Source organism: Talpa occidentalis, unplaced genomic scaffold (assembly GCF_014898055.3).
Source record: "Talpa occidentalis isolate TD23 unplaced genomic scaffold, MPIMG_talOcc4v2.1 talOcc4.7, whole genome shotgun sequence".
Taxonomy (NCBI): Eukaryota; Metazoa; Chordata; class Mammalia; order Eulipotyphla; family Talpidae; genus Talpa; species Talpa occidentalis.
Window position 1 is genome coordinate 59,020,787 of NW_023605083.1, and position 17,281 is coordinate 59,038,067.

General features: G+C 36.3%; 1 long non-coding RNA gene across 2 annotated transcripts in view; it reads left to right on the forward strand.

Moving 5' to 3' along the window:
* The window catches only part of LOC129144887 (uncharacterized), a 210,494-nt gene extending 194,093 nt beyond the window's left edge, over positions 1-16,401 (forward strand). For both annotated transcript variants that reach the window (XR_008549687.1, XR_008549688.1), the window contains exon 5: positions 16,369-16,401. This is a non-coding gene — a long non-coding RNA (uncharacterized LOC129144887). The remainder of the gene's footprint in view (positions 1-16,368) is intronic.
* The last annotated feature ends 880 nt before the right edge of the window (positions 16,402-17,281 follow it).

Sequence of the window (17,281 nt, forward strand, 5' to 3'; positions counted from 1 at the left end):
GATGCAGCAGAAGGAGCCAGGAGGTTCCGAGAGCTGGAAAGAGGCCCAGGTGAAAATTGTGATGGGTTTTGAAATTTTCTGTATATTTTAAATTGGAGGGATTTGACCATGTTCTACATAATCTGATGTATACATGTATACATTTCATCTTTACTCACCACTCTTTTGTCGCTTCTCATTTGCTGTGTTGGAGCAGGGTTCCCTATTATGTAAATAAGGGAATGAGACAGATGGTGCCACAAAGCAATGAATTCATTTGGGGGGAGGGCTTTAATTATGGATGGGTGGGCCCGGCTGTGTTTTGGGTTCAGCAAACATCCCAAACGTTATGGGATTGGCAAAACCCCAGATGCAGTTTTCCAGGCACATTTAAAAATCCTGTCGTATTTGCAGGGGAATTGAAGTTGGGATTTATTTCTTGTTCTTTATTAAATTCCTCAAGTTGCTGGCCTTGATTTTTAGCCTCTGAAACTGTGGAGGAATTTGAACAGTGTTTGAAGGAGCTGGTTTTCCCTTCTTTCAAGATTAAGCTACTTCATAGGAACTGTTGAGATTTTGAATAATCTTTTTTATGGATTATAAAAAATTGGAGACCCAAGATACTATAAAAGGGAAATTAGAATTATTTATAATCCCAAAGATGATTGCTTTTTGTTGGTATATTGAATTTTTGTGTTTTTGTACACTTTTATTATACCATTGAAATCTCCCTATTCCTGCAATTTTATAGCTTGTTTGGTTTCTAATCTTATGTCATCATCATGTCCCCATATTTCTATTAATTTTTTCCATTGACATACATTTAATATTTAACATATAATATTTCCTACTAACATGTAATAGTTTGTTGAAATTATGACACTGTCACTTGAAAAATTTTAAGTCATTTTTTTAATGGGCTTTTGTTTCACCCAGAATAATGTAAACTAGATCCTTAGGCAATCTTAGTTTGTTTATATCCTTGGTCAGATACATTTGTTTGGTAGAAACAGATGAATAGAATAACCAGAAATGGCCAGGGGGATTCTTAGGGGACCATTAAGGTCAGTGTCAATGATAAATTGATTAAAGTCATGTGGCAAGTTCACCGTCAAAGGCAGAAGCTGAAAGAGAGACCCAAGGCAGGCTGAGTTGAGAACAAAGTATACACAAAGGACTTCAAGCTTTGGATGTTATTACATAAAAAGCAAAACTCAAGTTAGGTGAAAACAGACTAGCCCTTAGCATTTGTGAATTTAGTGTCCATGAATTCAACTATTCACAAGAGACTCTGCAAGACCAGGATGTGGGGTGATTTATCATTTTGCTGCAATAGCACGTTAAATCACATGGGTTTATACAGTTTGCATTTTGACCAAGACAGTCTATGAACCTATCCAACCACCAGCTTTTGTGCTTTAATCAGTTTTGTGGTTTTACACTCCTCAACGAGAATTTAGCAATTCTCATAATGTGATAAATTGTACTTCTTGGTGAAAAAAAAAATACAAAACTAGACAAGAGAAGAACATCAACTGCAAGAGCTGGTGCTGAAAGGAAATAAAAAATAAGAAGCCTACAAAAGTGATAGTCCCTTGCCAGAAAGCTGAACTCTTGGATTCATTAAGGAATGGAATGTCATACTTGGCAGTGTGCTAGCTCTATGACATAAACGAGTCCACCATACGCTCAATACAGCATCAAGAAAAAGATATTTGTGATTCCACTGAAGGCAGCACTCTCTGAAAATACTGCTCAGTAAGTTAATTATCAAAGTAATGTAAATGTTTCAGTTTTTCATTATTTCTTTTTAATGGGAGAATTAACAGAGTGATGTCTATCAATCTTCTCATTCATGAAGACCTTGAATGTATCAGGAACCTATTTCGTCTGAATCTCTGTTAGTGAGAAGTTACAGTGAGTCAGTTTCAGCTCTGACATATTCTGAGTCCCCTATAAATTCCACAGAAGTGAGGTAGGATGAGAGTAACCTGTTGAGGATTCAACAATGAACTCATAATGCAAAATGTGACTGGCATGAACCAGTGATTCACATTTCAGATGAGGGACAGGATGGCCTTTGAGTGGTGAATATACCTGTAACTGGGTGAGCCCAAGATCATTTTAAGCCAACCATGCAAATTTACTTTGATCCTGGTTTGAAGATTCACAAGGAGGCTGGGCCGAAAGGAAATCATGCTGAGATCAATTTTAAAAAGCAATAAAGAACTCATTGAATTCAACAACAATAAAACAAATAACCCTATTGAAAAATAGAGGATCTGAATAGACACTTCTCCAAAGAAGACTTACAGATGACCAACAGGCACTAGAAAAGATGTTTATCATCTCTTATTATTAAATGCAAATCAAAACCATGGTAGTATATCACTCACACAAGTGAGAATGGCTATTATTAAAAACACAAGAAACAAGTATTTGTGAATATGTGGGGAAAAGGGAATCCACAAATACTGTTGGTGGAAATGTAACATGGGACAGCCTTTATGGAAAACATTATGGGATTTCTTAAGGTATAGAGATTCAAAAATAACAGAAATATCAAATAGAATTCAGAAATTCAAAATTAAGAACAGAAATATCATATGACCTAGAAATCCAGTTTTGGGTATTTACCAGAATATGAAAATACTAATTTAAATAAAAATATATACCCCCAAGTTCATCACAGTATTACTCACAATAGCAGAGTTGGAAATCGCAAACTCCATGTGATTTAAAGTGCCATTTAAAGCACACTTGTCAAGCATCCTATAGATGATTAGATTAAAGAAGATGTAGGATATATAGAAAATGGACTACTGCTGAGCCATAAAAAATATAAAATCTTGTCATGTGCAGCATGGATGGGCTGGACAGTATTATGCTAACTGAAAAAAATTAGATGGAGGAAGATGAACATCATATGATTTTACCCATGAAAGATAAAACAAATTAGTGGAAAAAAACAACAGTGAACTTTTAGGCTATAAGAATAAAATAATTACTACCAGAAGCAAAGGGCACCAGAGAAGGTGATAGGTAAATGAGATTGAAGGAGTCAATTGGATGGTGAAAGCTGGAAACTAGATTTTGCTTGTGAACGTAGTATATACAGGTGTTGATGTAGAATGCGATACACCTGGGACCTATTTAGTATTGTATTAAGTATAAATGTAACTTCAATAGAAATTATTTTTATTAAGCAATAAAAATAGAAACTATTCCACACAGACTCAATTTACATAAGCCTGACTGGTCATATGCAAAATTGTGGAGGAGACAAAGTTGGCTTTTAAAGACTCCACAGAGATGGAGCCCAGTAGACTGAAGTTGAAATGCTGTCCTTTCATTGCAACTTACTCTACCTTGCTTAATTCACCTCTCTGAGCCTCAATTTCCTCATATACAAATTAGGAGCAGTACAGTTGACTTTGCAAGATTCTAATGAGCTGACATGTATCCTCCAATATCAGAGAAGTTTGCCTGTTCCTCTAAAGGAACTGAAAGTTAACTGCAAAATAGACTGAGGTGGACCCACACTTTCATTGTTTTCTACACCTGATATGCTTGCAAGACTGCACTGTCTGGTACCAGTGCTCTCTTCAGCGTGGTCCACCAACCTCTCCTTTACCTGTTTACTTCGGTCTCACTGAATTTCTTTCTATTTCTTGAATGTGCGCTCATCCCCATCTATTTCATGGCCTTGGCTCATATTCTTCCACCTGAACCCACATCTTTCCCACCACCACTATCACCACATTTGTTTGCATTTGTTTAACTCTTCTCATGCTTCAGATTATGCTTCCTTGCCATTTTTCTGGGATTTTTAAGATTCGTGATGCTCTCCTTCCTAACACTTAATCTAATCTTTGTGGCTAATGCATCTGCTTCCTTTTTTAAAAAGATTTATTTATTTATGCATACAAGAACTGGGGTACAGGCCAGAGGTGTGGGGGATGAGAGGATTCATCAGAGACAGAGTGGCAGAACAGGCAGACTGACTGAAATACACTGCTGAGGGGAACAGGGGGCGAGTCAGGAGAGGTCTGCTGTGCCACGTGGGTTGCTCCCTGGCTGGCTGGGGATCAAACTCATGCTGCAGTGGCTGCGGTTAGCTTCATAGGCTGTATCTTAACCCCTTGCACCATCAGGGAGGCCCTCATCTGCTTCCTTTACTAGATTTTTAATTTCCTGAGATAAAGGGCCATTTAGATTTTTGCCAATCATAATCAGTAAATATTTATTGAGATGACTAAATCAATAAATCTTAAAATTTCATGCTAATATTTTATTCCTCTTCTTTCATATGCCTATTTTATACTTGATATAAAAAAAAAAAACTGTCCAAAATAAGAATCATTAAGTCAAGTGGCCCCTTTAGAAAGTTGTGTTTAGTCTTCTCTGACATTGATTCAATGCTCTGTCACCAGGGTGAATGTCCTTCCCCTTATCTGAGAACAGGGGAAGACCCTGAAACAGTCATAGCTAAATTTATCTTTACTGTTCTCTTGCTTCCTTCTCTTTCAGGATCAGTTAGTTACTAGCAAATACCCATAATTGATATGACTGAAAAAGAAAAGGTGTTCCTGGAACATTCTCTTATGTGCCTGTTGAAGCTATTACCATACTTAAATAATAGGCCATCCTGATTTTTGTCACTGAAACAGGCTAAGCCTATAAAGTAGATTCTCTTCAACAATAAGCACATAAGGGTGGTTCTACCGAGTTCTTTGGGCAGAGTTGACAAACTGCCACTTCCTCTTAGATTTCAGTTTCATTCTTACGGTTTGGATGGCACATGAAGTCATGTTTGTGAAGGAATGATCTCAGTTGGCTTATGATGTTTTCTCTCTGTATATAAAAATCAGAAAGCTTAAATCCCTTGAAAATTATCTATAAATAATGAAAATTAGCCTTGTTCTGTTTTGTGCTGTCCATCTGCCCTGGAAAGAGATGGGAACTGTTTTCACTATCGTAGAAGATGATAGTTATCCCACCATTTTCCTGGGGTGAAGAATCCTCCAAATAAAGACAAAAGCTCAGATGGGAAGTGAACAAAATAATACACAGAAGTCCACTGAAGCTTTTTTACTTTCCCAGTTACTTTTCATGCCCAAGTTATGAGTCATTCTTTCAGAGACAAGGCTTTTCCAGTCATTAAAGTACAGATATTTTGTTAGAGAATATATCATACTATAAGGATTTTCTGGCCTTTCAGAACTGACATACTCGCTGGTTCCATTCAGCCTTTCAGTGGCTCCATTTCATTGTCTGTAAAATGGGGTTATAGCAGGGCATTTCATATAGGATTGCGCAAAATACAGATTCGGACTAAACCAGTGGTGATCTTCTTGGAAACCCTAGTTTCTGAAGAAACTTCAGAGGTAATGATCATGGCGAACAAGATTCAAATCTCAGTCAGGTCATAAGCAGACAAATTATAATTAAAGTAGAATTTTGTGGTGAAAGAGTTGAAAACTCCTAGAAACAAAGTATTCAGTTTTCTTGAATACTCATCTAACTTTATGCAGTCATTTACTCCTTAGTTAAGTCCCTTCCTAAGAAGTACTTCTGAAGAATAAAGGCAATAATTAATTAATAATTAATATAATTCTGTAAGAAACATCTGTCTACTTGACTTTTTCTTTATATAAATGTTTTCCAGTTTAGTAAAGAAAATGGTATCTTAACTATTTAGAGTTGGATATTCTCTTGACTAAATAATATTAAATTATTATATGAAGACATAGCAAAATGAATTTATTTTACTGGTTCTCTTAAAGCATATTTGTTTGAATCCTGTGCTGTACCCTGTACTAGGTTCTGTGGAAACAGAAATGATATGTGTCCCCTGACAGAAGAGGTTTACATAAAGTGAAGGAGACAGTCAGGTAAATAGACAAGTTCCTGAGAGGAGTGATAGCAAGAGCTTGTTATGAGCAAAATATGGTTTGCCAGACCAGTGGGTAGAGGAAGTCAGTTTGCAAGAAAGCATGAAGCACTCAAGAACAAGTTGTGTGGGGAAGCATGGCAGTGGTTGGGCAGCAGCGCAAAAGATGAGGATGGGAATTTGCGTAGACAAAGTCATGCAGGTGAGGATGCCTTGCTGAGGAGTTAGAGATTCATAGTGACAAGTCATTGAAGGGTTTTAATTAAGGAAACAATATGGACTGATTGGCAGTTTTGATACCCAGTCTAACAATAGTTTGGTGGAAGAAAAGGAAAAGAGATAATGGATTTAAGATATCCACAAGGTAATCATGCCCTCCTGACAAGAAAGAGCAAACGTCTCAGTTATCATGTATAAGATAATATTTTCTTCTTGAATGCAAAAGAAGTAGTCAATTTTTGATAGTCTTATTTAACTATGTTCTTGCTCTTATGTCTACTTTGTAAAGGAAAGAAGGGAGACATTTGTTTTTAAAGTATTTCTTGGAAATTAAACAGTCTGTCAATCACTTTCCCATGTTAATAACATGAGGTAGACATTCTCTCTAACCATTTCCAATGGGGGAAAAAAAATGCCTGAATCATACTTGTTGTGACTATACTTCCTTCTGTGTAAAGATTTTCCGAAAGTAGGAGCTGCATTGATTTCAGAACTTTGGAATGCCATTAGACCAGCAAGAGTTCTTCCCCATGTGATTCTTGTTCACTTCTCTCTCTCTGTCAAACTGTTCATTTGTGCTCTGTGTCCTAAATCCTGGTTCTCTCTTGACTGAAGCACAGGGTGGAATTGCATTTCTAGCTCCTTTTTGTTTGAGTGGAAACGTGTGACCATTTCTGGCCAATGAGTTTAAGTGGAAGGGGTGAATGTCACTTCAGAAAAAGATCATTTAATTGCCACTGTGAGACACTCCCAAGATCTCTGTTAGCCTAAATCCTGGACTGATCCCTGAGTAAATTCCTAGGCTTATCCATGGGGGACACATTGTATGAGTGGGCAGTAACCCTTTGTTATCTTAATCTAGAGTTTCTAAATCTTGGTATTAGTGACATTTTATACTGAATACTTTCTTGGAGATGAAGTGGAGAGTTCTGTGCACCAGAGGCTATTGGGCAGTACCCCTGACCTCATTAGATGTCAATAGCACCCCTCCCCCAATTGAGACACCCAAAAATGTGTCCAACCATTGTTGAATGTTCCCTTTCGGGATAATTGCTCTTGGTTGAAAACTGTTATTTCAAGCCCCTGAGATTTTAGTTATTACTGCAGTGTAACCTTGCTAAGACTGGCAAATATCCCACCCCTTGTTTTCTACTTTTACTCCTTTCCTTGTAAGGTTAATTCTCCATATATACCTTTGAGCTGTGAAACATTATATTTTATATCCTAACAATTTGTGACCTTTTTAAAAATGTACTTAAAGCTATCATTAAGTTCAAATGCTATTAAAATTTGCCCTTTCGTGGTCCCCCCACCTCAACCTAGTCCGTCAATTTCTAATAATATATGTGTCCCTTGGCAACAGTTGTCATTAAAACCAGTAGGGATTTTTTTACTATTTCCTAGTTTACTTTATTTGCAATTCCCAGGTTGTTACCATAAACAGGTTCAGTTTGGTTTGAGGATATACATGAGGTAAGCAAAACACTAAAAAATAAGGCTCTTGTTTTCAAAGACTTTGCAAATAGGTTAGGCATATGCATTCATAAGAAAATATAAATTATATCCTGTGTACTCTTTTACCATATATCTAAAATGATTATAGTGCTGCCTGGCACATAGTGGGTACTCAATAATGTTAGCCATTAAATGTATAAAGATCATTATTTTTTTGCCATTTAAATAATTTCCCCATGTCCTATACTACTCAGTAAAATGTTCAATAACAGGGACTATATCTTAGTCATCTTTGCATTCCCAATGTCTGGCACTTTGGTACAAAAAAGACATTCAAAATGTTAAAGGAATGAACATGAGTTAAAAAGGAAGTATGCAACACATTCTACTTGGATTTAAAGGAAGAGAGAGAACTTCAGACTGAAATATTCCAGGAATATTTCATGATGTTACTTTTCTTTTAAGCAAAGGGTAAAGTATTTAAGACAAAACTCTTTGTACTTGAGAATCATGATTTCCATGGTGGGTTATTTCTTTTTTCTGTTTCTTTTTGGGAATGAGTAATGCAAGTAATAAAGAGTGTGGGGTAAATTAAGCAAAAATTTGGTTCTGACGACCTCCATTGGAATGTTAGCATTATCACATACCATCTGTGCAGGAAAGCATAATCTTCCAGACCCTTGGTTCCTACATCTGTAGAATGATAATTATTAATAATATCTGTTCTGCATATATCAAGGAAATGTTATAAGGAACTCTGTGATGTATCTAAAACATTTGATAAAAGCCCATTCATGTGAAATGTGTTATTGTTTCCAGTTTGCAAGTACTAATTAGAACCCCCTGGAGACTAGGCAAAAGTCTTGCTGAGCATCTGGAAATAGGTGTGTAGAAACTTATGGGAATGACTGATGCCTAGGACACTAAGAGTGAGATGACAAAACAGAGAATAGATACACTAGCTTAAAATTAACAGAAACCATATACTCCCCTTATGAGTAGCAGTTAGAAGTAGCTGAGGCTAATCAACAGGAGACAGAAATGGCCGCGGAACCGTACCCTACCTCCCTGTCATTGGGAGGCAGAGTGGAGCATCTCCGTGCTCCTGTGATGCTCTTCCTTCCTGACACCTTCCTGACTGTGTGTGTGCTACCCCATTTTCCTTGCTCTATTTGAGGAAAGGATAAAACAGTTTGGCAACCTCTCAAATGCTTTATTAGGAAGGAAAAAAGAAATTACACAGGGCAAAAATGAGGAATGATGAAGTATTGGAAATGAATAGCAAAAGGTTGACAATAAGAGTCTGAGAAAAGGGGAAAAAATGAGACAGGATGATAATCCCTTTAGCTATTCAGTATGTAGGAGGTTTGTTCCCACAAGAACTAGCCTTTTACCAAAGTGTTATTTAATACTCTATAGAAAATGAGAGGGATTCATAAATATGAGTGAGTCAAGAGAATTTCAAGAGAAGGGGAAGATTGGGGTGGTTCAGTGACATCTTGTGGCTTCTTTGGACCTGATGTGGCCAATCAAGAGACAGGCTGTGGTTAGCAAGGGCTCGCCAAATGCCTGAGATGCTCCCCAAACCCACTGACCACCTTTTCCTCCAGCTCCCTTGTGTGATGGCAAATAGCAGGCTTGGATGATGAAAGGCTTGATCTCTATCTCTAAATATTTGACAACCTCACATTGAAGATGAAAGAGGCTCATTTTGATGCCTCCAAGGTGAGAATATGGTCCAAAGGGAGGTATATTTTAGCACAATGTAAAGATCTTTCTGAAAATGAAGGTGCCCTGAAAATCAAGTGAACAGCTTGATATAGTGATGATTTTCCTGTTAGTAGAAGTGCTTGAGCAAAAAGTAGAGAAATATCTACTTGCTATGGTAAGAAACTGAAATATAAATCCTTTCCAATTCAACATTCCTATTGATTTAGTCCTATCTTCCACCCAGCACAAGCATTTCCTCTATAGCATCCTTGGAAAATGGAGCCCTGTAGCCAATTTTTTTTTGGGGGGGAGCTCTTATTTGTTAAGAGTGCATGCTAATACTTACATTTTGATCCTACAGAGGTGGCAATTCATTTATTTATAGAAGAGTTTCCTGGAAAAGGTAAAGGAAATGATTTCCAGAGTGCAGGCTCTGGAGAACTATATTTAATGGAAATAATAGGAAGTCTATCCAACCTTTGGTTTGCGAACTTAACGAGAAAACATAAAGCTCTAGCACTCATTGTTTTTGTTTTGTCTTTCTTCAAAGATGAATTATTCTTTATTGAAGATGTTCAACATTTATTTAGCATGTTATAATTAGAAAAGTTTTTCACATTTAAAAAATTTCATTTGAGCTTCAGGAAATCTGTATTATTATCCCATTTCACTGGAGAGGACTTAGAAAATAATAGATACTGAAACTTGAATTTGTGTCTCCGCAGGATTGTGCTGAAGGCTTTAGGAGTATTACTGTTAAGTCTCATAATATGTGTACATAGTAGTTGTTCTTCCCATATTATTCCCAAGAAGAAGAGGCCCAGGAAGTGAAGCAGGAGGTCTTAATAATCAGAATAGCAGAACAAATATTCAGATCAAAGAATATAAGAAACAGGAGTTCAGAGTTTGTTCAACACTGACCAAACATGACTGTGACATGGTTCTTGGTCTCAAGTTGCTCATGCTCTAGGGGGCCATGAGTCTCCTTTCTAGGCTGGGAGCCTGAGCAGCCAGCCTGGAACTTCATCTAATGTATCTAATGTAATGGTCACAATAACCTCACCAGAAAGGTATGAAGAGATTAAAGACTTTCCAAAGGCCACATAGTTATTATGTAGCAAAGCCTGAATTTTTAAGCAATTCTACTGGAATTCAAAGCTTCATAGTCTTTCAGAATCTTTAAACTTAGCCAAAACTTCAGCTCAGTGTTATTATTCTCCTACTTAATTAATTCTCTTTGCCATTTGTGACAACATGGATGGAACTGGAAGGGATTATGCTAAGTGAAATAAGTCAGAAGGAGAAAGACAAATACTGGATGATTTTACTCATATGCGGAATATAGAGAAACAAAATAAAGGAATAGAAAAACTAAGCTAAAATGAACCCTAGAGTCTGACTAGCATTGAGGCTAATAAAGGAGTAGGATGAGGGATGGGGAGCAAGTGCTGAGGGGGCCCAGTGGATGATGAATTATGGGTGCCTTTGTGGTGGGTGTGGTGTGGTGACATACATCTGAAGAGGTGTGAACCTTCTTCTCTAAATTCTGTACGATGTTGTAAACAGTAAAAAAAAAGCTTCTTCTTCCAAAGCCTCTAATCATAGCTACACCTTTAACTCAGTATTGTTACTATTCTCATACTTAGTTGGTTCTCTTTGCCTACAAAGGCTTTTTCCATCTTTTCTCATGACACTCAAAACTCCAGATTTTCAAAAGATAAATTAAGTCCCACTTTTTTAAAAAATATTTATTTATTTATTTATACAAGCACTGGGTACAGTCAGAAGCGCGGGAGCATGAGCGAATTCACCAGAGCCAGAGCAGGGAACAGAACAGGCAGAGTGATGAAATACACTGCTGAGGGGAGCAGTGGGCGCAGCAGGAGAGGTCTGTTGTGCCATGTGTTAAGTCCCACTTTTAACAAAGCAATTTTGGCCTTTGTTCACTTTCCATTTCAGAATTTCTCTTTCTTCATCCACCCTACATTCCTGTCTTTCTCCGCTCCTGGAGGAAGAAGAACCATGTGCATCTTTATTTCTAGGTGAACCTCCCCATTGGATTCATCACAAACTAGTATAATGGACAGAATACTGGAAAGAGAATAACCAGGCTTTACTCCTGCTTTCAGGGTGATACTGAACTACTTTCCCATGCAGGACATTATTATTTTGTTTTTCTATTTTTCTTTTGAAAGAAAATTAACAGCATCTAATTTAATCATAACAAGTCTTAAGATAGATGCTATTAGTACTTTTATTAAACAAATAATGCAATGGTAATTTTGTGATAGATTAAGGAATATTGCCAGAGGCACACAGAAACTGAGTGAAGGAGTCAAAATTTAGCCCCAGATCTGTCAGAACCTGGAGCCATGCTGTAAAGTGTGGTGCTTCTTGTCTCCCTGGCTGTAATCCCTTTTCTGTAAAACAAAGTTGGATCAGTCAGCTTTGTTTCATGTCTAATAGCATTTCTTCTAAAAAAATGATAATGAGCAACCCAGCTCTTTATGTAGGGGGAAAAAAAAGCAGTCTTTAGTACATTTTACTTCCAATGCACATTCTCATCTACACATATATTTATTTAATTCATGCTTATCATTTACTATAAGGGCAACATTGAAAAATTATGTCTCAATAAGCGTAATTTTGAAGTCAGGGTTTATGGGTCATAATTGGCATCAGAATTCAATTATTCCAGTGATTTGTTTTGGTTTCATGGCATAAAAGTGTTGATTCACATAGAGGAGTCTTTACAAAGGAGATAACCGTTTTCAGTGGACAAGTTTATTCTTCCATTGACAATTAGGATTGAAAGAGAAGCAACAGCATATTTTTATTTCAAGGTCATAATCACTAATATATTCTAATATCTACTCACTTTTGTTACTTTGTGTTTCATTTGGGCAGTACTAGTAAACTGAATCCTACCCAACCAGTTAGAATGTCTTTTGGCAGGAAATACTTTTCAAATCTATCTGATAACAATATAAGATTTCTTACTGATTTCATTAAAAAAAAAAAACCCTCAGATGTCTTAGCAATACCTCTATCTGTCACTGTTCAAGTCTACAAAAATCTACTTTGTTTTCTATTCAGTTCCCTTGCTGACACCTTACTTGCAATTATGAGGATGAAAATATTAGAATTCTGTTGTATTTTTGTTAGTTACTTAATAAATGAATTCCATCACTGATAGGCACATTTTGCCCCTCCCTTAAGATCTTTGAACTATCTGTACTAGCATCCTGCCTTCACTTCATCATATAACTTTTCTAGTGTGGGGAGGGGGGAGGAAATTCTGGAACATACCACCAGTATCATTACAAATGATTCTTAATATAATATGGTCTAACCCAACACTAGAAAGAAGCTTGCATGTCTGTAACAAGGTAACATGTGCTATTTTTTTTTTAAGATTTATTTATTTATTTATTTATACAAGCACTGGGTACAGTCAGAAGCGTGGGAGGGTGAGAGAATTTACCAGAACCAGAGCGGGGAACAGAACAGGCAGAGTGACAAAGTACACTGCTGAGGGGAGCAGTGGGTGCGACAGGAGAGTTCTGCCACACCATGTGGGACCCTCTCCAGCAGCCGGGTATCAATCTGGTGCTGCAGAGGCTGTGGGCAGCTTTGCAGCCCAGCGCCCAACCACTGCGCCACAAGGGGAGGCCTGGTAACACGTGCTATTAAAGAGTCATCACACTGCTTGAACACATCCTGCAGATAGCCTGGAAGAGGGACAGTCCTTCTGTGCTTTTCCCAGATATTGCTTTCATATCATTTGTACAGATGATACCATATTTTGGGCAGTTTAAGGTCAAATATCAATTCTGTTTTCATCTGCATGAACCCAACATAAAAAATAAGAAATATGTTGAAAGCCATAGTAGTTAGTAGTAAAGCTCATTAAAGAGTTCACAAAACGAACTGCTTTTACAAATCCATCATGTGAATATTAATGATTTCATTCCTCTCTAGATGTATCATCAATTATGGAAACAGGGGTATACATATTTTTATAATAGTTTTATCCTATCACATTTGGGTTCGATGGTTAAAAGTACTGAGTTTTACAAGATGGTAATGGAAGGAACTTACCTCAATATAACAAAGGCCATGTATCACAAACCAACAACTAATATAATACTCAGTGGTAAAAAACTGAAAATTTACCCCATAAGATCTGGCACAAGACAACGATGCTCATTGTCACCACTTTTGTTTAACTTGGAATTAGAGGTTTTGACTAGAGCTATCAGACATAAGCAGAAATAAAGGGAGAAAAAGAAGGTATCACTATTTACAGATGATTAATATTATATATAAAAGACCCTAAAGACTCCATCAGAAAATTATTAGAAAACAATAAATGAGTCCAGCACAGTGGCAGGTTGCAAATCAACATACAAAAACCCATAACCTTTTTATATGCAAACAATGAACAATTAGCAAAAGAATTACGAAAATTAATTGCTTCAAAAAGAATTAAATACCTTGGAATTGACTTAACAAAGGAGATAAAAGACCTATACAATGAGAATTTACAAGATGTTATTTTAGGACTTGGATGATGACAACAGGAGATGGAATGATATCCCATGCTCATGGATGGGGAGAATCAATATAATCAAAATGACTAGCCTGCCTAAAATGATAAACAAATTTTATGCAGTCCCCATCAAAATACCACCAACATTTTTCAAAGAAGCTGAACAAAAATATATTGAATTTTATATGGGACCACAAAAGGCCTTGAATTGGAGAAACAACCTTGATGAAAAAAGGAGAGAAATGGAGGTATCACATTACCAGACTTCAAACTTGGCTGGTTAGCAGAAGAATTGAAAGCAGTATGGTATTGGTGCAAAAGTAGATACATGGACCAATGGAATAGAATCAAAACCTCAGAAATAAATCCACGTACATACTAGTACCTAATCTATGATAAAATATCCATGAGCATAAAATGGGGAAAAGACAGTTTCTTTAATAAATGGTGCTGGATAATTGGAAAGCCACAAATCAAATAATGAAGTTGGATTCCTTACTAGTACCATACACTAAATTAAACTACAAATCCATTAAATATTTGTATATGATACCTGTAACAATGAAATACATTTGTGACATGTCTCATGATATCAACAATAAAGATACTTTCAGTGATTCAACCCCAGTGGCAAGGGAATTAAAAACAAAAATAAACAAATGAGATTACCTCAAGTTTAAAAGCTTTTATACAGTGAAAGAAAGTACAAGCAATTAAATGGATATTTACTGAATGGGAGAAAATATTTACAAAATATGTAACTGATAATTATTAACATACAGTATATTTAAAAAACTCATACAATCCAACAATAAAAAATAATCCAATTAAGTGGGTGGCAGATATGAAAGGGGGTATCTATAAAAAGGCATTAAAAAATGTTCATTGTTACTCCTAATAAGAAAGATGAAATTCCTAATAAGAGGGACGCAGATTAAAACTACAATGAAATACTACTTCACATCCCTGAGAATGGCACCTATGAAAAACACCCCCAACAGCAAGTAGAGGATGCAGAGAAAAAGGAACCCCATTACACTGTTGGATTGGTGTAACCATTATGGAAATTGATACAGATTTATCTTAAAAAATTTACAATGGACATACGGTATAACCTGGAAGTTCCAAACTATCTACAGTTCTAAAATATCTACAGAATATGAAACCATCAACTAAAGACCCCCTATATTCTAAAATATTTACAACAGTATTATCTGCAATAGCTAGAACATAGAAGCAGTCCAAATCTCCTTCAATGGACAAATGCATCAAGATATACCAACACACCTTTAGTTATGCATCCACAACAAAGGATGAAATGCAGTCATTTTGAACAAAATGGAGGGAACTTGAGAGAATTATGTTCTGCAAAGTAAGTCAGAATGAAAAAACAAAACCGGATATTTACATGGCATGCAATTTGACAATGAAAAACACTTTCAAAACTAGTGGACATTAATAAACATCCTGAGGGCTTTGAAGTTAAGGAGGAAGGGAGAGGAAAAGGAACAAGAGGACAGAGAGAAGGGATGGGGGTGGGTTGGGGTGTACTGGGTTTTAAATGTATTCTCTCCATAGAATCTAATTCCCTGGCATGGGAGAAAGTACATGTGCATGTCTGTAATGTCACGAAGATGCAATTTGCATCAAATTTAATAACATTAAAACTGTTCAATTAAGAATGAAATAGCAAGTGGAGAGATATATTTTATTGCTCACTGTCTTTGTCTTTTATTTAGATATAACTAACCTATTAGGAACCATAATCCTATTTTGAAATAGTTGCTTGAATAAAATACACTGCAGGATTGGATAGTTTTATGATCATAAACATGTATTCCTCCAGCTCTTCCATCCATCATTGTAGTTTCTTGATTTTGAATGAGTTTGTGTGAGAGTTGTCAGCACTAGCGTTCATTCCTTATATTATTTGCAATGGGTTCACACTAGATGCTAATATGCCATATCTAATTTACCCATTTAATTCTCATTCTCTCTCCTCTCTCTCTCTCTCCCTCTCTTCCTCTTTCCCTCTCTCCCTCTCTCCCTCTCCCACTCTTAAAAAATTTTCTATACCTTAAAAATATATGGATTTGAGCATCTGGTCAGAATTCCAGGGCTTCACAAAATAAAATTTGAATACTGTGGATTCAGATAATTCCCAATTTCCTTTCAGTTCTAATCTTCTCTGTTTTATGGCTGTTTTTCTTTGAACATCTTACTTTCTCCATTTTCTGTCTAATTTCTAATTATCTGTCTACTATTTCTTTTTAGTCTTTAGTCTCTTCTCCACTGCTTCCTTCCTATGTGGGAACATACGCATTTGAATGGTGCACGGGTGCATTGGTGAACGAAATTCTATGGGGGCTACACCTGGATTGGTGGGGAAGCAAATATTGTTTTAAAATGAACAATGATGTAAAAATAAATAAAAAAATGAAATGTGCTTAGTGCAACTTAGGAACATACTTAATGTTAATTTTAATTAACTTACGTCCAGATAGACACATGTGACTATTGTCTACCATATTGGTCAATAGATTTTTTTTTCCTTCTATAGATCAACACTACAAACCAAACAACAGAAAAAATCCAAAAGGTCAGTAAACATACAAAAAGATGCTGTAGCTCACTAGCAAAAAAAAAAAAGGTATAATTTTTCACACTTCAGATTTCCAAGCAACGCATGGATTAGCAATATATGTTTCAGTGAGGGTAAAATAAAATGAGTCCCCACACACACTTTTGGTTGGAGAGTAACAATGGGGTCTTCTTGGGTCACTCTGGTAGCATCTATCACCATTTACCCATCCATTCTCCTTTCTCTGAACTTCAAGTTATGGGTATTCAGCTTCTAAGAAATACTGACACAGACATTTATGAGAAAGTTCACTGTAACAACATTCTTATTGAAAAAAATCTACTTAAAGGTAGTTCAAGTAGTGGGCTAAGTGGGATGAATACTACATGACTCCTGTGGGTACCGTTCATCATGGAGTTTGTAGGGATGGTGATCTCTGGGTGATATTCTTTGGAAACTCTGATATGTCTAATAATGATTAAATTAGTGATGATATGATGGTGTGTTTCATCTACACAAAATAGCATGCAGCCAGTAAAATGAATGAAGTGGATATATATGTCCAGACAAGAACATATAGACTGTTGGTGAAATAGCATTTGTAGAATGATATATGCCATATAATTGTACTTAAGTTCAACAAAACAATTTTTAAAACAATCACAAAACCAACATATTTGAGAAAATTTAGCAGAAAGCTTGCATATGGACTCTGGAACCAGACTGCCTAATATATAATTATGTCTCTGACACTTGCTAGCTGTGTATCCTTAAAAAAGTTACTAAGCCCAGCTGAGTATCAGTTTCTTTATCTATAAAATGGGGCTAAGAATAGTGCCTATATCACAGCATTGTTAAATAAATTAATATCTGAAAGTCTTTAGAACAGTGT